We start from the raw sequence: 23,933 nt of genomic DNA, 5'->3' as shown, positions 1-23,933 counted from the left end.
ACTTGTAATTGTCGCATACACATTTTTGAATACTTTTTAGATTTAGGAATTTTGGGGGGGCCATCAGATTTCAAGTGGTGTTCACTTGCCACTTAGAAAACTAATTTTCCACTTTGCACGTACAAGCATATGTTTTAATGCGTGGCTTATCGAGTGCAAGGTGCCTGTGGTACACAGGTTCACTATTGCTCCAATGACACTTCTGAATTCAGATGGCCTCATTATTATAATGCATAAACGACTTCTCCACGTGCTGTGAAAGACTTCATCTGGATTGTATTATAATGCGGCGCGTTGAGGATCTTCGTGTTGATTGATCTGTTTGACATGATAACTGCAGACTCAACTCTACAGTGCTGTTCCTACATTTCAGAACATTAGAGGCTGTGAGACTTCATGATACATACATCGTTGTATCACTTTAGGTCGTGATCACATACTTTTTTCGGCAGCTTGGTATAAAGCACAAGACGCAGGTCTCCCTTTTTCTGATGAGTCTGCATCATGTTTTGTTACGTTTACTGTTTTTACAAAAAGATAAGTGAGTTAAATATGATGCTGTGTTGAATTGTGTATAAAGCAGGAAAGAGGCCTTAAAAAAATTAGTGCATTAAGGTCTCTAGATTGATTAACCTGGCTTAAAGCGTGAACTAGCACTAGTACAGGATATTTACTAAACACAGAGAACACAGAGACTTTAATTACAACTAAGGCCCACCATGCTCATAACTCTGCAGCCTGTTAACACACACTGACAAAACAATCGTGCGGCGCCGCTTTTCTGTTCACTACAGCCGTGTTTTAGTTACGCTCTGTACTCCGGTATCTTTAGTGATGGACGCCCTGACGATGGCGTGGACGAGGGGGGGTATCTTAGCTCGTCAAGCAATGTGACCTTGACTAACTTTCGGCACCGGCCGCTGAAATTCTTTTCGATGTGGGCGAAACCCGGAGTCCAAAAAAGGAAGTTCTTAAATTCCGACTTTTTTTATTTCTAGTAACAACAGGACTTCCCTCCATCCTCCCCTCCCAACACACACATACACACACACACACACTTCTACCTCCCACACAGCTCAGTTATTCACGAGTGGAAAAGGAATCTGGTATTTAAAATTAAAGCAAGATTATTATTACACCATGAGCAGTCTCAAGGCCGTGAAGAGGAGTCTGACTGTACATCCTCACTGGTTTCCACTCTGGAGCCTTAAGAAGAGCCGCAGATAGAGCAGGGTTTGTTGGTTTGATAAAATAATCACCACGGCTGTCAATGATTAGAGAAGTAAACCAAATGTCCCTCACAAAATTAAACACACAATGTTTTTGTAAACTTTAGGGAAATAGTATCTGAAAAGCAAGGGAATTAATAAAGAAGTTTTAAATAAAAAAAAATTTAAGTCACTTGTATCTCTGCACCCAATTCACCCCCCCCCCCCCCCCCAACACACACACACACACACACACTACACAAATCTGATGGAAACATCTATTTCATTTTTGTAAAAAAAAAAAAAAAAAAGTAATAGAAAGAAAGAAATCGAAGCCAATTGATGTCCTGCGATTGATTTGTTCCCTTTGTTTTGTAGTTTGCAAACTCTTGGAGGCAAATCAGCTGCAGAGAAGGATATAATTGAGTCCACAAATTGTCTGCAGAGCATCTGAGCAGAGGCAGTGAATCATGGATGAAACAGTCGTCTTCGTTAAGGCTGCACTGAGTGACCTTTTAGAGCAAACTAGCTCTACAGGAGCCAAAAAAAAGGATTTAGATTAGTTTTCTTCACTAATGTCATCCAGACGGCTCCACTTAAGAGGAAGTTACTCACAAAAAAGTTGCCAAGATCAAAAATGTGTCTAGCTTGCACATGTCCTGATTTTCCTGTTGTTTCCGTCGTTATAAAGTCAAATTCTGACACTTTCTTCACACTCGTGAAACAAAAATGTAACTGTAAAATTAAAAGAATATTTTAGTCTTGCCTTTTTGCCTATCCGAGAAACTGAAGATCTTTTTTTTTACTTATTAAAGAAAAAAAAGGCCCGAGTTTACATCTTTTACATCGAAAGTGTGTTTACATATGCATAGGTTGATTGTGTGACACTAAAAACCAAGAAACTTTTCTTGCAAGATTGTTCTTTCAGCTTTATGTTTTTGCTTTCTGATGTGTGACTCTACATCGTTTGGTAATATTTAAATTAAGAAATATACCCTCCTATAAAAGGGATACATTGCAATCAAGGTCAGTGAAATAAATTAAGTGTATAGTCCTCAAATTGACTTTATGACTGTTTTTTTTTTTTTTTTACATCTGTTGTACAAACCTGTGCTACAGCCGAACGAGTTACTTTCTTAAAGATAATCTTCCTCACAATTAACCATATTAATTTATCATAATTCAAAGACTTCCAGAGACGATGAGAAAATCATCTTATTATTAGTTGTTGTTTTGTTTTTGTTTTGTTTTTTCGTTTTAGATAAAGAAAACAAGATTAAACTCTATTATTGAAGGAATTTAATAAAACTCTGTCAGGTCACTAACCTGTCACTCCAGGCGATGATCAGCAGCTGTTTTCGGAGTTTAGTCGCTTTTTTCGCCGCTTCAAAAAAAAAAGTCAATGAGCACAAAACAAACAAAAGCCGAGTCGTGTCAAAGTGAAACTACACATGCACCCGGACCCGGTGCTTATTCCTCCGCGTTTTATTCCTCCAGGGGTCTTCTTCACTCCAAGCTCGTCATTAGTACTTCCCTTCGTTCCCCCTGTCTGTCTACAGTTCTCAAAGTGGCAGGTTGAAGGTTTGCCCATTTGGAGACGTCACTGAAGACCACGCCCTCTTTGAAGAGGTGCCCGGCAAGAGGAGGGCGAAAAAAACCGAAGTGCGCTAGACTATCACAGAACGAAATGCCGTGCGTGTCTATTCTAGTGACCATGAGATTTAACAAAAATCAAATGGAAAATACATCATTCCAGAGAAATAAAAAGAGACCCTGACCTCTGTCATAGTGATTTCTCTGCACCCTTCAGCCACTGAAAGTTAATGATTAAGAGATTGAACACAATAAAAAAAAAAGCATGAGAGGCCAGATTTACCTTGAAGCACAATCTGCATTCAATAAAAAAAACTGAAATTTATTTTAAAATAGAGCCAAAATGACTGGACAGCTGAATTTAACCCTCAGCGTTGATCCTCCTGCTGCATTTCAGTTAGACCGTGATTCATTTCAGCCCCCTGAGTCATTGTAATGCATCTTGATGAGGTTCATTTGCTTAAAGGAGTCAACGATGTTATGATAAAAACTATAAAACATATTCTCTTTATTTGCTGCCTTCTTCAGTTTATTGTTGTTCCTTTAATGGCCATTGGTGAAGGAACCAGGGGCAAAAAAAAGACCGAGTTGTTGATTGTGTTTAAATAAGAACACTTGCATTATTAATCATCTACTTGTGTTCATTTGAGATACGTTCGTTATCAGTCTTTTATTGAGAGTCTCCTTTGTTTTTTTCTTTTACCTGTTGGTTTCATGGTCTCTCAGTTAAAGACAGAAAGAGTCGAGCAGGAATTGTTAAAAACCTGTTGTAAGATTATCGGTGCAAAACCGAGAGATTTGAACTCTTTTTTGTAACCAGCAGATCCTCAGGAAGGCTGAGAGTATTTCAGCTTCTTCTGGTCATGCACTCTGAAGTGATATATCTCTGCTGCTGTCACGTCATTATGATGTTATACCTGCCTGTAAAACAAAACTGTTTTTCCCCTCTGCAATAAGATTACTACTTGCTACATAGGTTAATGATTTTGTCTTGTTAGCGCCACAGATCTCTTATTCATTTATTTGACTGATCATTCCAGTGTTTTTATTTGTTGCATTCAGTCTGGCTGAACTCTATTCAGTATGTCTAATGTTAGCTTCTCCTTTAGGTCTTATTTATGTTTTCACTCCTTGTGTAATTGTGTTTCTTTCTCATACCAATTGTCCCAAGCGGGGTTCATTAATTTCTTTCAAATTAAATTGGATTGCACATACATTCATTTCACACAGTGATGTTTGTAGTGGGTTTGCCTCAGCATATCTCCCTTTTACAAAACTACACATTTTTCATATTCAGTGGCTTTAACCATTTCATTTGATTTCTGACAGAGATTTATACTCTCTTATCTCGTCTCAGCATTATTAGGTCATCCTGCTTTATTTCATCCCTCGCATACAGTGACCTTGTCTCTCCAGATTTCTTGGACTTTTTTTTCTACCCGTTGCATAATCTAAAGGTGAGGTAGTCGGTAGGTTTGAGGTTGTACCGTGGAATAGCTTACATCTACAATGAGATCAGCATACGGTGCTGAATTGCAAAGGTTGAGGTACTGTGTTAAATAGTTTCAAAGGCCACCTCAAAGGGTTAAAAGGTTAAGTCAGACTGTTTTAGGGCTTACCTCTCTTTGTGTCTGCTAGAACATTGTTCAGTGACATTTCTACACATTTTCTCACAACACGTTTGTGCTGGTGGACATGTTTCCATTCAGTGTGACCTGGAATTTTATCCATATTGAATTATTACAAAGCTCAGAGTTTTGTATAATAGTAAAAGTCTGCATTAAACATAGACATCGCCCTATTGACTTCACCAATTGGCTTTTGAAGAGGAGTTATAAAGCCATATGAAGGCCATGTTGCCTTGAACTTTTGATCAATCCAACCAAAGCTAAAGAGGTGGAGCTGAAGTGGGCCTTAAGCCTCCTGTCATCTATAAACATCTATTAGACATCCACCTGTCATTGAAATGTACAATAGTTAGAATTTTACGACGATGTCAAAATGTACATATCTTTTTAAAAAATGGACAAAACCCACGTACATCCATATATTTATTTGTTGAATACTTACATGACCTTACACATTTCCAGCTGGTAGCAAAGCTGAATAAATCTGTTATTTTATTGTTGTAACTAGAAGTGTCTTGTCGAGGTGGCCGCCATGACAGACATGTTCATTGTTGCCGTGGAAACACTGGAAGTTAGGTAAAAGACCGCTATAAGCTGCTGAAAGCTGCCATACTATGTGTATGTTATAAAACAATGTTTGTTCTGAAATAAATCCATTGTCTAAGTGTTAAGATATTACAAATGGGTTTTATTGCAAATTCATCACACAGTGACTTATTTGGTGACTTATGGAGGTATTTGTTTTATTTCAAGGGACATTTTGGACGTTGACATTTGGAAAACAATAATAACAGATGACTATCAATTAATGGCGCTTACCACTTCTGTAAAGGGGATCAAGGCTACACATTCTGCTGCTTCATGCTAAGAACACACAGTTTATTCTACCTGACCAACTTATCCAGAGAAACCTTTTCAGCGCTCAGGGAAGACAAAACAAGCCAAAATCTTAAATCAGTAAAAACAAGAAATTTTTCCATGAAAGACAATTTTAAAAATCTTAACAGGAATTTTGAGAAGATAAGCGGTTCTTCTACCTTCTGAAGTTCTTTCATTTTTTTGTTTTTTACTGTTTTAAAAAAAAAAAAAACAACACAAGTGTTGATCCTCAACATGTTCATATACACAATTTTGGCTTCAGCACATTATCTGCTTGTAATAGTAGTTGAAATCAAAATATAAAGATACGATACTACAGTAGTGTCTATAAATGCATACAACATTTTGTTTCTGACAAACAGCCCTTGAGCAATAGATGTGATAATAAGATAAAAACATAACAAATACACAAACCGCAGATTAAAGCCAAGAGATGTTTGAGTGTCAAGGGCTCAAACAAGTTGCAAAACTATGCACATCCTGGAAAAAAAAGAATCTATTTGTAGCATACACGGCCTAATCAAATCAAGTATCAAGTATTGTTGCAACAAGTTTTTTTCTAAAGAGTGTGTGGATACTTAAAAGCTGACGTATTGAACATGATCATCAGATGAAATATGAAGCAGAAAGAGCCTGCAGCAACACAAATAGAGCTTTGACTGTATTCAGCTTTGTTTTCTGTCCTCAGTTTATTTGCCTCAGATGATTCATTCAATCTATTTTTTAGTCCTTGTATTAAAACAGAATTCTTCTTCAGATTCGTGAATTCTTTCTCTGCCCACTTCAATTATCTTCTCGTGATTCTATTTGCCACGTATTAGCCGCTGACACAGCAGCCGGCATGATATTTCATGACAAGAGGCAGAAGTAGGGGACTCTTTTCTTTTCCAAAAAAAACCCTGAGTAAAGGGAGGAACTGTGTGTTCCCTCTTATGTCCTCTCTTCTCCTTTAGCCTTTGCTCCAGTAGCCCATAGACCAACGAGAGAGAAAAAGATAAATGGGCCCTCCCCTTCAGGCTTGGAAATGTGTATAAGGGATGGCTTTGAGTTTCAGAGTTACAGTTTTAAATTTTACTATTGTGGCCGGGGTTTCGGCTCAAATGTGGAGTCGCTCTGATTCTGTCGCTTCGAAATTCTTTGCAAATGAAATTTGATTCATCCTTTGCCCACATTTCTCTCCTTAATCATGTCTGAATTAGATTCATTGGGGCTCTGTGCTCTGCCTGCTCTGGCAGTAATAAAAACTGGGGAGAAGGGAATGGATTCCCAACGTTTTGGTCCGCCTTCTGCCTATTACTGAAGTAATGGACTGAATATACAGCTGCATGTACTCAGAGGTGAAGCTTAAGATAAGCTAAAAGGGGGCCTATAGACTGTTAGCATTACTATTGTGGTTTCGTCTGAAAGTGTGGATCTGATCAAAGGTAGGAAAACCAAAATGTCATTTAAAGCCAAAAGGTAAAATCAGGATTATCAGAGCTGACATGTATTGTCTCCAAACTGTAATTAAAATCTCCTGTTGTGAGCGACAGTACAGGAGGGAAACTCCAGAAAGCATGTTCCTTTGACAAACAGTTCTGGAGTAATGAAGCTCACTACTGAATAAGCCATGCCATCTGCCTTCTTTCTGTAAATCCATCTCTAGCTTTTTTTTTTTTTTTTTTTTTTTCCAAATTTCAAGTCTGCATATGAACGTATTCAACGTAACATACTGGAAGGAACTCCAACAATGTTTTGGTATTAGTGGATCATTTTATACAAGCTTAATCGCAGCGTGCTTTAATCATAAATCAAGCAAGCACTTTCAGGTTCTGGCCCCTTCAGATCTTCTGGGCTCAGTCCCACTTTCCCAACAAGTTCATAGGAAATCAAATCCATTTCGCCATCGTCAGAATAGAGCGTTACTTTATTTTCACCAGAGAAGCAAGACGAGGATGAAAAATAATTAAGCTTGAAATCATGATTTTACAGTCCATAACAGCAAAAGTCATGTGGATGCATTCAGCATATTGGGAATTTCTTGATAAACAATGAGGGTTATGGCTTTCGTATTAAACCCGCTGATGCAGCTAACATAAAATTACATCAACAGCATTCATCATACTAAACAAAACAAGCATCAACTTTTTTTTAAGCCCTAAAACATTTTAACTAGAATTTACGGGCTATCCTTAAGATAGAGTTACATGTGCTTTCAAATCATTCATCACTAACTGTAGAGGTAAATTTACAACAAAACAATTCCCACCCTCCCCATGACATCACCTCCTTCCCTTACAACTGTTTCCCGACAATGTGTCTTTGAGCTTTAGCCCGCTTTAATTGTGATCTGGATTCACAGACTGGAGCAACGTGGGAGTGAGGAGGAGCTGCAGGAGAGGTTACCTTGAACTCTTGCACCTCCAGTCCTGTGGAAATCCTTCCCTTGTCTGGACAATTTAGGGCTTTTTCTAAATTCCCTGGCAGGACACTGGCTGCTTTCAGCCCTTGACCACAAGACACAGAACCCCTGCAGCAGGTTTTTGTAACACTCCCTGTTCAACAGCGATATGGGATCCATGGCAGGATTATGTTCTTCAGAGCTCAACAGAATGTGTTCAGACGTCTTTATAATGTACATAATGTATGACACCCTGACTTAATAAGGCAGGTTAAAAGCTTAAAAGCTCTCTTTTAAAGATGAGGTTGGGAATTTTCTTTTTATTTATTTAAATACACCTTGTTCACCAACTTGCACTGTGTGTCTTGTTCGTTTGGCAACACACTCAGAAGTTTATGTTACTTACTTCTGTGCACATAATCCATCTTAAATATAACTGAAGCAGTGACGCTCAAGATTTTTTTATTTAAGTGCCCCTACCGATATTAATATCCCATTTATGAAATGACAATGGGTGGTAACAAATACTAGGAAAAGCATCCTTGTTGACGCGTGACAAATCTCTCGATAAACACATTCAGCTCATGGAAGCCTGCTCCTTTCACTAAACTTATTGGGAGTATGCAGTATCCGTTAACGTTACTTTAAGACTATTATTTATTTATTCCAAAAAATGTGCTGGTTTTAAATGTGAGATTTGTCATCTTTAAGTCCAAACCCACAAAACTGTGGTCATGTAAAAGCAGAATATGGGTTACACAAAAGTTAACACACCTAACAGATTCAATGACAGCAGATGAATTTGGCTCATTTTTTTCTGAAAGTACGGATTCTTAAAGAGCATACACACAGAAGCACCCACGCACTTTCATCCACACACACAAACATACCAACAGATAAACACAGACTGGTCGATCAGGTCTACCTTCCATTTGTGTTGTTTGCTGGCATCAGTGGTATCATCTGCTTGTTGCTATGGGATTTTTTAACCACTCGCCCCTCGCTCGCCCACACTGCTCCTCCATTGCCAACAACAAGCACAAATAAACACAGAGCATGAGGACAAGAGAACAAAAAAAGTTAAGGCAGAAGAGACGGCCGAGTTAGACTTGCGCTCACAGGCCCGTTTACTCACGTGAGTGTGTTTGAGTGTGTTTGAGTGTGTGTGTGTGTGTGTGTGTGTGCATGTGTGTGAGTGAGTGCAGGCAGAAAGTAGAAAGTAACTTATGAGTTTTAATCCGTATTTAATTAGCCAATTTATCCTGGTACACATTCAGTAGAGCTCTCTACTTCCTTATTGAGCACTGATCATATTTTTTAAGGAAGTAGATTTTAATATGAAAGCTCAACTGCCGAAAGAATCAGATGTCATTCTTTTAATTTAAAAGGCATTTTAAAAGGCATTTAAGAAATAACTGCAAAGCATTTAATAAAAAAATAACAACCCACAGCCCGCCTGTTTTCAACAGGAATACTACAGACCAGTTCAGAGGTACATTTTAGAGAACATTGAGAAGCTGTAGTTTGTCAAACACATTTGAAACTTTTTTTTCTTCCTACATTTACCACCAAATAATAATGTAATCACTATGTACAGCCCTAGCCTGGAGTGTAAAAACGATAACAAATGCAGCTATTGTTATTTTTCAATGTGCGTTGTTTATTGTAGTTTGAAGTTCAGAGCTTGTGTCTCATTTCTATTCGGTTTTGCTTTCCAATCTCTAAATATTAGAAAAAGGCCAAAAATAAATCTTATAAAACCAACTCCTGGGATAAGTTGTTGAACGCATGTTCTCTTTGCTCAGTCCCTGTGATTGATACCTCTGCCTTATGCTGTCAAATAAGCATTGGTTGATGTGTTACGCAGTATTTACCCACACAAGGTATTTAAAAATGCAGGTTGCTCTTTTAACATCCACAGTGTCCTCTGGCTCTACTCTCCTTCGATTATTGGGCCTGGCACTGAACTTTGACAGTTTGGGATGAATACAAATACCAGTCAAAGTCCTACTTTACAATAAGAACGTGTCAAAGTACTTGAACTTTTAAAGAAGTGCGATGTAGAAATGAAGATCCATGAGATCTGATCATTTAAACCAGGTGGCAAACCTTTTGTCTGAATATCTCTGACATCTAACAACATGACTCACACACCACACTCCTTTGTTTCAGCTGCTTGCTGGCCCTAACCCAAGCCAAGTCCTGAAGCAATGAGGGCATTTTTACCAAACCAGACTCAGAGTCATTCATGATAATCAGATCTGTCCTCTAAAAACAGGTCACACAGGTGGGATTTGTTGGTAATGGACGACCACAGAATGGACCAAAGTAAACGTTTCGTTTTTTGCATCAGTGTTGCACTGCTTGCAGCACTCTGCTGCCATGGAGATGTTGAGGTTGTTTACCCAGCCTGGGTCTCACTCGTGAAGGAAAATGAAATGATTCCACTTGTGTGTTTTTCCACTTTATGAAAATCGATTTCGAGACTAGATACGACATGATTTAACACGTTTTAGAATTCTTCTTAAGACATCAAGCGAACCACTTCTCCCTGAGTTGTATCCATTTGTCCCATATTTAACTTCTAACCTTCCTTTATAACTGTATTGCAAAAGAAATGGCTTTAACGAGTGGAACATTTCAGACATATTGGTTGACACTATTACAGCCCTACTAAAAATACAAAACACGAGTTTAGATGTCTGAATATGTCGCTTTAATTGCATTGCATGACATACAGAAAATGTGTTATGAATGGATAATGATTTATTAATCAAGCCCAGGCTGCATGATGTTGCCTTGGTTACCACTGTTGCCTCACAGGTTCCTGGTTTGAATCCCTGTCAGTTTGATTGTTCTCGCTGTGCATACATGCACTCTCGCTTGATGCTTCCTCCTGCAGTCCAAAGAAAAGCTTGTCAGGTTATTGGTGACTCTAAATTGCCCGTAGGTGTGAAAGTCAGTGTGGCTTGTTGTTTGTCTCTATATGTCAGCGCTGTGATTAACTGGCGAAGAGTCCAGACTCCAAGGTGTACCCCACCTCTCGCCCAATGGCAGCTGGGAGCGGCTCTCTTGCAACCCCAAATGGGACAAGCAGTATAAATAATGGATGGATGGCTGGACGTAAGCCCAGCAGGGAAAAAGCTGATATTTGATACTGCTGCATTTTATTATTTTAAGTGCTCAATTACACCATTTGATCAAAGTTTGCAGCTACACAGACGAAGAACATTTCTCCTCTGGTTGAAACCCAAAGTTCTGCTCTGATTTTCAGCAGAACACAAAGAGCAAGAGGTCACCATGTGTCATTATCATCCTGGTTGCCGAGCAACACACGTTTGGACATGGAAGCCACATATTAGCATTTGCTACCTAATACGTAGTAACAAGAGGGTAGTGATATCGAAAAGAACAGACGAGAGAAAGCGGCAGCTGGTTTTTCTGCATGCTGCTGAAGAAAAACGAGGAGACGTCCTTTCTGAGGCCGAGGGAACATGACGTCCCGTCAGAGAGAACAGAGTGCATGTTGTTCGAAAATTCTGTGGTGGTGGTGGTGGTGGTGGTGGTGGTGGGGGGGGGGGGGGTGGGGGGGGGGGGGGGGGTAAGGATAAACTTTAGTGATCCCCCAATGGGGGAAATGTTGTTACAGCAGCTCATAAACAAGAGTATAAACAGCATCCAGAGCAAAACGGAAAAAAACAGCTACAAGCATGTTTACATTAATTAAATAAAGGAAGAAAAAATACTACAGAATTAAACTACACCAGGCATATGTACTATGTACACTTTCACTTGTGGAAAGACAAATAAGACATCATTAAAAACACACACAGAGTGTAGCATTAATGATATTGATGATGATTATACAGAGTCATGAGGTGGTGATGCTGGTAAACAGTCTGAGGTTGTATTGTTATTTTGAATTTATATTTCACCTTTATTTAACCAGCAGACAAAACGTGTTGACATTAAAAATCTATTTTCCTCCAGTGTCCTGGCCAAGGCAGGCAGCGGCACGATGAACTGAGTTTTTCTATATAACAACGATCAGCCATACAAACAAATATAATGAAGATGCAAGATCATGAAACATTAAACGACCTAAAATAACACACTTCAAATGGAAACATTTGTCAAGAGCACCCGCAACCATAAACACACGAGGGAGAACATCTAGTCAGATGTGTCTGCCTCATCGTCCTTCAACATGCTCTTAAAAGCGCCCAATGAAAGCAGCGTTAGATTTCAGATCTTGTTGTCATTTGTTCCAATTAAAGGGCAGCAAACTAAAGCGCCTCCCGCTCAGTTCAGTTCGGACTTTTGAAAACAAAGCATAAAAAAGGCTTCTGAGGCCGTCGATTATTACCTCCTTTACTGTTCTGACCGATGGTGAGGTGAGAAGGTGAGAAGGTGAGAAGGTGAGAAGGTAAGAAGGTCGACATTTAGATTTAGAATATGCCAGTGTTTAAGTCTACGTGTGGACAAAGACCATCCAGCACTTGCATGCAACAAAGAGTTGTGAGTGAGGGATTTAAAATGACTGATGAACCTCAGAGCTCAGTGATACACCGAGTCCAGAGCATGTAAGCTTTGAAAAGAGCTGTGCAGGTATAAAACATCCCCATTTACCACACCATGTAAAGCCACCTGGGATCTATTGAAAAGTGCAATATAAATTAAATTCTTCATTATTATTGTTACTAGCGCGGATAAAAATTATTGGCATAGACTATTCTTGGAATTAAAAGAGAGGCAGGATTTGATTAAATCCCAGTTTCAGCTGGAAGTTTATAAACTCAGATTTCTGAGTAAAAAGTCAGAACTAAAAATTCTTTTTTTTTTTTTTTTTTTTACCTGGCCCTATCCCCATTTTTCACATCAAAGAAATACCGTGCTATAATCTGTTGTCATATCCATGTTGAAATGTTTCCGCCTCATCAACTGCTTGATAGGTATTTGTAATTTTACACGGCCAAGAAATAAATATCTCTTCAGAACCCAAGGTTGGAAATCCTTTTTTTTTTTTTTTTTCAATCCACCCCACACTGATAAGACAGCTTTTGTTCAAGAAAAACTGTACTCTGCTAATTTGGAATCACTGCCTCAATCATTCCAACAACTTTCACGGGTATTTTACTCTCATATGTCAGCACAGCAACAAGTTCATGATGTTTGAAGTAATTCATTTTAAGGCCGTCTCAGACGTAGTGGAGGGGTCAACGTTGCTGTATGAGACTTGCCAGCTTTGTGGAGATGATTCCCTGGTATGAAGACCTTGAATAATAATTTATAGTCAAATGTTGTCAGCATCTCAGAAGATGGAGAAGCACATAATAAAGTCATTGTCAAAAGGTCCAGTTTTAAAGCCTTGGACGGGCTTTCACGTCATGCCTATAGAAGGATTTACAGTATTCTGAATGACACTGAAATATGAGAAGGATTAAAGACATCAGAGAGCCAAACAAGCACAGATGTTTTGAATAGGAATGTTCCAGACATGAACACGTTCTTTGCTCAAGCAAAATATGTGTATTTTATTCAAATATTACTTCTTTCAGAGTATACTAATCTGCAAGTCTAGGAAACTCAAATCATTTTCTTTAACAACTTTCATTTGAGTTCACCTTAAATATGTTTTCCCCTTTATATTCACATCAAGCTTTGTTCACAAGAATTGTTCTGTAGATTGTGAAAAAATGGCCCTTAAATCATCTAGTGTGTAAACCAGCCTTATTATTATTACAGCTTTGTTATGGTCAAATCTTTAAAAAAATAAGAGCCCAAACTGGGTTAATGACTCTTTTTCAGTCCACAGTTTGTTAGACAACTCCTGAAACCCTTTATAGCACATTCAGTGAGTCTAAATAACACAAATAAATACGATTGAATAAAGACTGTAAAATAATTGACATTAAGCATGAAATACTGGGGAAAGTAAAACAGCAGATGTGGAAGGTAAAAATGATGCTGTTGCTTTTGTGATGCACTTAGTTGCACTGTGTTTCTTAAATGTAACAGGCACAGGGTATGTACAGTTAGGGGATTTATAGCAGTAAAGAAAGCCATACAATCGGCTTAAGCTAAATCATGCACAGCATCTCTCTTTGTTCCTCCTCCAAGACAGGCTGATCACTTATACTTCAGATATTAGTTTTAAAAAAAACAATTTGTTTGCTCACACTTTAACTTCCACATCCCCTGAACACTATTCTGAGGACACAAAGGACTGACCATTTCCTCCACGTCTTCATGTTAACTTAGCATGTGAAATTCTTAACACAAGCATTTTAGAATTGACATTCCGTAACAGACAGCTACTCATCATCTGTTGGTGTTCAACAATGATAAATGAACTCTATTCAGGATGTATAGAAAAGGATCGGATACGAGTATATAAGATATGAAGCAAAGGCTTGAACTAAATACATCTTTGACCAGAACGTCAGCTGCTTCCAGTGCTCCATCTGCAAACATGCAAAGGCATACAGTTTGAAGCTTTAGCTAGCACGTTTTCATACCAACTCCCATTTGCTCTTCAGATTCAACAGCTCTGCCCTACAACCCGGATGCAGATAAGCACAGTGCCAGGATAGCATCTCACAGGAGCAGCATGTTTCTTTTGTAGTATTTCAATCAAGAAGATGGAGATACAGTTTTAAATGTTCGCTACATCAGATTAAACTTGAGCAATGCGTCACCACATTTAGCAAGAGCACGTGGATGTTAACCTATTGGTGAGGAATGAAAGCTGGTGGTACGAGCACTGCTAACCTTAGGCACACTGACAATCCAAATTACATCTTTTACCCGCTGACAATTTTGAATAAATTGTGCTCAGTTTGATGGGCAACACCAAAAACAAGCTCTGTTGTTGTCTCTGATGTTATACATAACTATGAGTGCCACCAGCAATCGTTCCATTAAGCATCTGAGGACAGGGGCCCTATAGGCAAACATTAACTGGGGGCCCCTACAACCAGCGTCCATTAATATTTTCACAGCAATAATGCACGCGACACTTAGCAGGGCATTGAGACTGATTGCTGTCAGATGGGGCCCCATTAGGGAGGTTTCCGACTGTCATTACAAAATCTGTACATTTTGAGGCAATGCTGTAGTTTAAAGTTCGTCAGCCATTGAGGGCCCCATACTGGCCTGGGGCCCCAAGCAGTTGTCTGCCTCGCCTGTTGACAAGCAGCGGATCTGCGTGAGGAATGCAGAGAAAATAAGTAAATAAGCGTTTAGAGGACATGACCCGTGTCAATTTGCGCAGTCGCGTTCTTGAGAGTGCGCTTTACGTCCAAAAACTTTTCCATAGGCATTTTTTCCTGTGAAATCTTCACTAAAGTTGGTTACATGTGTCAGTTATTGGTAGTTCTGGTGCTTTAACTTTTCTTATCACGCTGATCTACAGAAAGGATAAAACTTGGGAGATTTTCAGAACAGCTTATCTGCTTCATCTCTGCAGATAAACTCAGCCAACCATTTAGTCTCATTAATTCAGGGACTGATACAGTAAACACAGTTTTATTACAGTGCAGAGCTGTAACCGGAGAAGAATGTTTGCTCTCCTTTAATAAATGCTCACTTTAAAATCCTTTGAGCTTTATGGGAGAGTTGGGGAGAGATGACAGTTGAATACTCATTCAAGCAGATCAGAGGTCTCCTGTGAGGAGATCTAATACCTTCATTTGACTACGGCTTTACTGGTGGAACTTCTGTCAAAAAGGTAGAGTTCCCTTTTTTTATCAACCCTTTTATTACACTGTTTTTTTCTCTTTCTTATTCCTTACCAAATAACTGTCTTCAATCTGAACCGACAGAGACGTTAATGCACCGAGCAGGCTACTCCTTGCAATGACACTATTCAGCTCTGACCTTTTTTTTCTCTGTTGGTACTGCACTCTCACACAAAGGAGCAGGAGGAGGTTAATACAAGTTTGGCGGTAGAAAAAAGTATATTCGGGAAGGTTTTGGACGCCTCTGTCTCGCTCGCTATCTTTTTCTCTGCCTTCATTGTTCTCTCTTTGCACAAAAGGGGCCTTTCAAAGTCTGGATGGGATGGAAAATGAAATCCAGAGTAAAATCAGGAAATAGTGTGTAACACAAAGGATGAGGCTGTTCTATCAATGAGAAGTCCCGGTCGCTCTGCATTAGGACGGGAATGAGACAACACCAGGTGTAATGATATGTCCCTTACCTGTTTTACATTAGCCTCAGGAGTAAAGTGGACAGCCAAGCATCTTGTATAGTTGAGAACTGTACGTTGGTGCATAAACAGGTGTTACAACAGACATTTCTGCAAGAAGTGAAAAGGAAAGAATTTCAAAGTGAAACTCGTGATCATGATAACAGTTGATTGGCTCATCAAGTTCAACTTTTTACTGGTATTGAGCAAGAGTTTTTTTTCCCCAGAGATGTACAATCATAAGCAACCAGACTTTGGACAGATAAATTAAGGAGCTTCATTGGATTACGGTAGTGTAAATGTTTTGGTAAAGTGGTAATGTTTTCTGATTATTTTTGTGGTGTCCTGGGCTGGCTTCTTTGGTTTTGCTAGCATGGGTGTGGTCCTATAGGGAGAAAAATGGCATTGACTGCCCAGGATCCTTATGAAAGACTGGGCCCTTATTTGGCTTGAAATAAATGCATCATTGTTGTAGATTTGCCTTTCTCTAACTCACAACTGTCATGGTTATGGTTAAATTGGCTGCATGAATGAGCGTGATCGCCACTTTCTTGAAACAAAAAACTATTGTGTAAAACTTTAAGTTGCATGCATCTATTTAATAGATACATTATTTTAATCGTTTAATTTAAAATGCAATGGAATATTTTTTTAAGGGTTTCACACAAACTGCTGGTTATTTATATTAGTTATGATTCCAGAAGTTTCAAGTTAAATAGAGTACTTGTCAGATTCAAACAATGCTATTACCTGTTTTGAAACCAGAGGAAGAAAAATACATAACTTAGCTCACCCATATTGCGTCCTTTTTTTTTTTTTTTTTTAAAGACCAAAAACATCTGTGCATGATAATCAAACAGAGGCTCGTCGCTGGTGTCACAGCTGCACTTTGCAGTCTCTGTTTGGTTGGAGTTTGGTGGAGAGTGAAGAGGTCGACTGGCGCCACCTGTTGAAGGGGAACATGTGAGGTTCTTTTTAATCATCTGCTTTTGGCTTGAGGTCAGTGAGATGATTTTCTCCACAGGCCTCAGTTGTTCAAAAGTACTAAATTTAGGAAAAAAGCCATCGCACAGGATGACATTCTTTTAAACGGAAAAAGAAAAAAATTGATTACATAACTGGATAATATCAGGTAATTCAATCGTGGATTTTATCAGTTCAAAACTTCCAGTATTCAAAACTTTTGAGAAGTGGAAAAAAAAAAAAAGGATTATCCTGCTACGAGAAGAGGACTGGAATTCTGTCTGGGTGAACAATTAACATTTTATACAGGGTAGGTGATTTCAAGGCATTTTTAAAAGCATCACTTGAATCCTATTTTTCTTGAGTGAAGAAGTCTGAGTGAAAAATGTCTATATAGCATCAATATCAAGCACAAAACATCTCAGCTTTGGCGCCCCCAGTGGACAAAGTATGTAATGTGCAGTCCCCTGCGAAGATGTGATACGCAACATTTATATTAATCCAGTAGATTTCACACTTTTGCACCAATCTCTCATAACAAACATATTTTTAATTTTTTTTAAAAACTCTGTTGATTCTGATTGTTGTACTCTTGCAATAAGGCCATTTTGCCAGTACTTTTAGCATCTCTGAGTGGGTGTGGCTTTCTCTCATTCCCCCACACCCCTTGTTTCAGATTATATAGCTGTAAAATGCAGTCTGCTGTCCAGTTCCAGTCAGTTGAAATGACAACCATACTTATAAAATGACAGACTAAATTCTTCTGAAAATGATTTTTCCAGAGGAATTCAGGGTGACTTAACTCATAGCTCGACATCTTGATGGCATGTCGAGATTTAACTTTTTGTTTTTCAAAGACAGTAAGTGTAGAAAAGACTACACGAGCAAAAAGAAAAGTGAAATCTTTTCCTCTTTAAAACAAAATGCAACACTTTTTTTTCCAAATCTTTTTTCTCCAGATTTCTTGTGTTTTAAAAACACACGCTATTTGAGTCCTGCACATACCTCGATCATTTTCTCTAACCTAATACACTTTTCTTTCCCTCCTCTCAGAGAGTGCAGAGGACTGGATGTACCTGGGTCACACAAAACGTCAACCTGCTTTCTAGAAATCTGCTCTAATTGCTTCCCAGAATCTCACTGCAGTGTTAATGCTTTCTATAAATATTCACCTGGCTGAGCCTAGCTGCTTTACTCTGAATTATTTACACACACAAGCAGGTGGTCGCTGACGACCAGCTGTAAAGCCCAATCCTGCACAACAGCAACCCAAAATAATAAAGTACATGTTTCTTTTCATGTTTGATTATAGTTTAATCCAAATCAATAATTAATAATGCCCTATAACAAATATAATGTGAGTCGAAATCATGATTTATGTTTTTCCTCTGTATCATAGAAACCAGAGTTTGTCCAAAATCGACTAAACACACCAATGTTTAGCTTACACTGTGTGTATGTTAATGACCATAGACACTCTAATAGACCCCAACTGATGATGGTAACGATCAGCTGAAGCAACCAGTATTTGCATTTTTTTAATTGTGGCCATATTGAAAATGACCATTAATATACACCAAAGTAGATTTGAGAAAAGTACTGTGGAATCATCTTTAATCTTTGAGGCAAACAGGCAATATCTTCCCTCGGACTTTATCTTGAGTTTCTTCTTCCAGCCACCTCGTATTTATTCCACAGAATCATTTCTCATGAAAAAGCTGTATTGTTTGTGTGTGAAATTTACCAACGATGCATTCAATTTGAATAAACAGAGTCAACTAAACTTATCAAAGTCAAAGCTTATTTCACATCAGAATATTAAAACCGACCACAGCCAGGATTTAACCAAACTGCAGCTTGGTTTATTAAATTCCGAGCAATCAAATCAAACCAAACAGGAATAGTTTCTCATTTAAAATGTGCCTGATTATTAACTTTTTAATAACCTTGCAGGAAATTAAAACTTTACTTAAGCCATGAGATTTTTGAAATGTTTGGAGAAAAACTCATTACACCTCCATCAAACTCATGATTTTCCAAAACGGCATGTTCCACCTCAGATCATAGATTCATGTGTGTCAGGTTACTAATCTACAAATCCTGCATACAGTATATGTCATTTTAAACATTCCAGGGAACACATTGATACTATTATTTACAAGATACTTTTTTTTTTTCTTCTAGAAATCACATGATCATAGAATCGTTGAACATAACAGAGTAATTATACGTCAAACCTTTAAATCTGGAAAATCTAAGTCACACAAGGACCTCTGAAGATGCCTGCCATTTCAAAACTTCGGGTGGATGTCCGTGTGTTGGTGGTGATCATGGTGGGGCGTGGAGGGGACTGAAAAAGCTTGAGAACCAATACGACCTGAATTTAAGTCAAAAACCCTCTGTTCTACATTTCCCATGATGAATTACAGATTCATCTGTCAATGAATCCTTATGACAGGTAAATGACCACATCCTTTAATCTCTACTTTAGGCTTTCTGATAACAATTAAAAAAAAATGGGTGTAGTTTAAGTCACGTTAACCTTGATATCACCGTGATGTCATTAAGATAAGTGGTTAGATCTGGCTCCATGTGGGGAGGCTATATAGTCCTCTAACCCTGTCAACACACCCATGCGGGGCCCATGTGGGTCAGATATGGGCTGGAGAATGGGCCTCATCTGGGCTGCCCAGCTGGGTCCCAGTTAATTTTGTCCGGGTTCCATGGTGGCCCCATGTGGGCAAGCCCAGATGGGCTAAAGGTGGGCCTTACATGGGCCCAAGCTTAGACGCACATGGGCAACCCAGGTTTCTCCCATCTGGGACCTAAACTAGCTGGGCCCCATGTGGGCTGAATATGGGCCCCTGATGGTACCCATGAGGGTAGTAACCGTTATTATTATGAGCAAACAAAGGCTCTTTTTATGCACTCATCCCGGTCAACACATCTATGCGGGGCCCATGTGGGTCAGAAAGATGAGACATCAAGGTTTTTAACAAAGCTAACTAAAGCTAGCATTAATGGTAGCTCACAGTTTTACATTTGCTAAAAGCTGGCTAGTAGCCCAGCTGGAGCCCACTTATTGCCCAAGCTTAGTTTAGCCCATCTACTGCCCACCTAATGCCCATGTGGGGCCCAACAACAAAGCCCACTCTAAGCCCATGCCAATCCAAAGCCCAACTAGCCCAAGTGAGGCCCATATGAGCCTCAACTGTATGCGTTTGCTGGGAAGTGGGTGGCCTATAGTTTCAAGTCAGACCTGTGGCTTCTGCCGATTTCCTACTTTGTACACTGTCTACAGTAAAGGCATAAAGCCTAAAACTAAATTAAAAAAAAATAAAATGACCCTAATGTGATTATTCTTCCAAAAGTAGTCCCAGAGATTCTTGGGTTTACAGGATTAGAGCTCAAGAGGAAAAACAAACGAACCTTTATGCCGTTGCAATGCATTTACCCAACACTAGAGTGCAGTGTTGTCTCTTAAATGTTGTTTTGTGGCTCTTGGAAATATTTGGCACAGTGGTGAAATACCTCCGTGATTCTCGGTGGATCAGTGTTCATAAACACGTACAGACGTTTAAAGTCTGTCAGTGTGAGAACAGACACAAAGACAGATCACTTAATCAATGTTTGGCATGTCCAGTGTTTGCCTATGACTTTTATCACTACTAATGCAAATTGGACACTTTTAGTGTTTATTCATCTGAGGTGTTTCATTTACAGATGTGTGTGCAATGCTATATTTTTAAATTTACAGGAATAAAGTTGTCTCATTCGATTCAACTGGATTAATTTGGTCCTGCAAATAGAGCTAGCCCAGGTGGCCCATTTAATGAAGCTGCAAGACTGCAGAGGAAGCAACACTTAAACTTCAGACAACACCTAACAAGCTCCTTGAGGACTCTCACCACAGAGAAGCGGGGAAAAAAACATCATAGCGAGCATTTGCTACAGATCACCAGGGGAATGGAAGTGTTGTTTTGATGCTTCTACACTTTTACAATCATGTCCATTTCTGACATGCTGTCAATCACGCTCCAGCTAAACCCTTTTTCTTCCTCGTCATCTTCTCCCCCCCCCCCCCCCCATATGAAGAAGTGGAGTAGTGGTGATTTAGACTCGTTTTAGTGATCCGGATCATTTGGCTAAGCTGATTAATAAGACACCAATTTAATTTCATGCGCACAGCAGACATGTTAAATGAAAACATGAATGCACAAGAGAAGAGCCCCTCTAAGAGTGTTGATAAGGTGGGATGAGACAACCTCTCCTTTTCCAAACTTGAAATATGCAGCCATGTGAGAGCACCATGAAGTTAACTGTCGTAACAAGTGGAAGCTAGTGGTACTTTATCCACTGAACAACAGACCCAGGACCAGATCCTAGACCAGAGTTATCCATTGTTCCCTCAAGTGGCCCCCACTGACAATCCAGCCCCTCTCGAATCCAACAAGTGGCCCCTCCGTAGTTGAAACATAATTACTCGTCTTATTGTGGCTGAAACTGCTCACGCTCGCATTGTTTTCCTAAATCCATGTTTGGTTGCCATGGCAGGGGGGGAGACATGGAAACGTTGGGGTGAAGCCGGGGCACGTGTCTTCAACAGGAGTGTGGCACCAGCCGGGCTGAAATGTAACCATGCTTCTTATCCGTCTTGCCCTCCTCTCTCTCTCTCTTTTCTACTACTTCAGTTACACAGAGAGACATACATGTGACAGTGGTAGGATTACACAACGAGCGGGGTGGGAGTGGGGGGCAGGAGGGTGCAAATGTAGCCAAAGGCAGGAAAAGCAGTCCCTCTCCTCTGCTGTGTTATTTGTTGGTGTCATGGGCTCTTCCAAATGCCTCCATGCAGCCATAATGACATGTTTCAAAAGTACCATGCTGTGTGCCAGTGTATACTGCTTACTGACCTGAATAGAAAAAGACAAACACTAGTGTTTTATTGTTTGTCAGAAGTGTTTGGAAACCAGGGTTTGGTAATGTTACTTTAGAAAGCAACTTGTTACTTTACAGGATTTCTGTTTTTAAAAAGTAACTTCTTATGTCACTATATTACACACTGAGAAACGTTGCACTTTCAAGCAGGGGTGCCTAACTTTTGGACTACATGAACCAGACGACAGCTGTCATATTTCTGGGGGGGGGGGGGGGGGTGACAGGCACAGCGTGTTTTCCAACATTCAGTCTGCTGCAGAGCCTTGTTTTGGTGACTCAGTGATCAGTGGAGTGTCTCCAGTATCCTCACTCCAGTATCCTGTATCCTCACAGCCTTTTTTCAGAAGCCCGAGTAAAACAAAATGTGTTAACATCGTCTGTTTCTTCATGCGCTCTGCATCACGAGCTAATGTACTGAGGGTGGCCGCTCGCTCACACCACAGTGCTGCGTACTTGAGCCCCACGTGAGCTAATCAGTAAAACTTTTTCATGTTCATGAATTACCTTTACTAAAATATCAATGATAAAAGCATTGTTTATTTTAACTATAACTGAAAAGATTAGACGTGGGCCTGTTTGAAACCACCCAAGGCCGAGGACGAGTCCGAGTCACGGTGTTTGGGGACCCCCTGTTCTTCTATTGTTTCACCCAATTAAAATTGAAACCCCTTTTTCTCTACAAGGATCAACCACAGACACACCTAGCTTGGTGATATAACAGTTTTAGATAAAAAAAACATTTTTCTGGGATTTATGTTACGTTCCATTTACCTCGGAACTGTAAAGTTGGAGCTGGGAATGGTGTCACACCCAAGTTGAGCATGCTCCAGTTTTGAGTCGGAAGTGCAACATGGACACCTCCAGGAGTACCTTTGTTCTGTTAGCTAATGCCAGACGATAAAAACACACTACATGATAACAAAGATAACGTGACAACATGTCCACAGATAGAACTGTCACGATAGTGTCGTGTGGTAGGTTTATTCACGCTGTACGGTTGATGCACTTAAAAAAAAGGAAGAGGTGAGCGAATCAGGCCCTGAGCGTCTGTTTTGCACCTCGTGCTTGGATTGATCAACATAACTCTTAAGTTGGACTAACTAGTTTTTCTTCTTGACAAAGAAGAGCATAATATATTTTGTATTCATTCTACTTGCATGCAACCTTATCCCTAGAAAACAGGATCAGCTGTTGGTCTCTGTGTGACTTGTGTGTTTGTATTTAGCTCATATTACTTCACTAACTTAGCCCTGTAAGCATATAACAAACAGATATCTCCTTATTGTGCTGAAATTTAGACCTGATTGACTGCTCAGCCTTGGAGAAAGAAAAAACAAACTGCAGAGCAATGCTGTAACTGAAAACTAAATACCGTTTTCACAACTTGGAGACCATGCATCCTCTTCAAATTTCATGCCATGATGAAAACGAGGGCTGCAGTTGCATTCTGCTTCCACCATTCACCACACGATCCTAAAGCATACCGAGGCAGGGGGCTGAGGGGGGGGGGGGGCTGTGGGTAAACCAGCATGTTTGTTTTACAGTGATTAGCCTATTATGAGGTCTGTCGCTGCCAAGCCCCGCTGAGCGCTACACGCATGCCTCTGTGACCTCGCTGAGCTGAGTGGGCGAGGAGTCGCAGGCGTCATTATGGTGGCTGCGCAGCTCGCTGTCGTGGAAACGGGTTCAGTTGGAGGAAAGAGAGGTCCGTGAGTTCAACGTTTAGGAAAGTCACATGAGGTCAAACAGAGCCCACGCTGTTTCTTTGGCAAGTTGCATCAACAATTTTAGAGTAAAATGCAGAGACAGTTGTGTGCTTGTGCGTTTTAGAGTGTTTTTTGAAGACGACTAGTTTTCCTCTGTAGTTGTGAGAGAAGCAGTTTTTTTTATAGCCATCAATGACAGCTATCCAATCTATGGTCATTCTGGCTTCAGCGATCAATGGAAACACTGTTATGTGTGCTTTTTGCTTTCGAGACTTGTGTGTGAGCTTATGTGAATGTGTGTGTTGCACGTCCATAAAATTTGTGAAAGCTGCATGAGGCTGTTGGTCACACTTGGCTCGGATCGTTGGCCTTGTGGATTTCCTTAAACAAACTGAAGCTCTGACAACTCTGTGGTTTTTCTGGAAGCAGAGAGACTACAACTGCATTTAC

At 39.7% G+C, this 23,933-nt stretch overlaps 1 protein-coding gene across 5 annotated transcripts in view; it reads right to left on the bottom strand.

Moving 5' to 3' along the window:
• The window catches only part of esr2b (estrogen receptor 2b), a 98,069-nt gene that overhangs the window by 21,720 nt on the left and 52,416 nt on the right, over positions 1-23,933 (bottom strand). For 4 of the 5 annotated variants that reach the window (XM_079370262.1, XM_079370267.1, XM_079370265.1 and 1 more), the window contains exon 1: positions 2,535-2,748. The exons of the other annotated variant lie outside the window; for it this stretch is intronic. The gene's annotated coding sequence lies outside the window, so the exon portion shown is untranslated. Of the gene's footprint in view, positions 1-2,534; positions 2,749-23,933 lie in introns of those variants that run through there. 5 annotated transcript variants of the gene reach the window in all.

Source organism: Symphodus melops, assembly GCF_947650265.1.
Source record: "Symphodus melops genome assembly, chromosome: 19".
In the NCBI taxonomy this organism is placed as follows: domain Eukaryota; kingdom Metazoa; phylum Chordata; class Actinopteri; order Labriformes; family Labridae; genus Symphodus; species Symphodus melops.
Note: the sequence above shows the minus strand (reverse complement) of the source record. Positions and strands in the feature narration are given on the sequence as shown.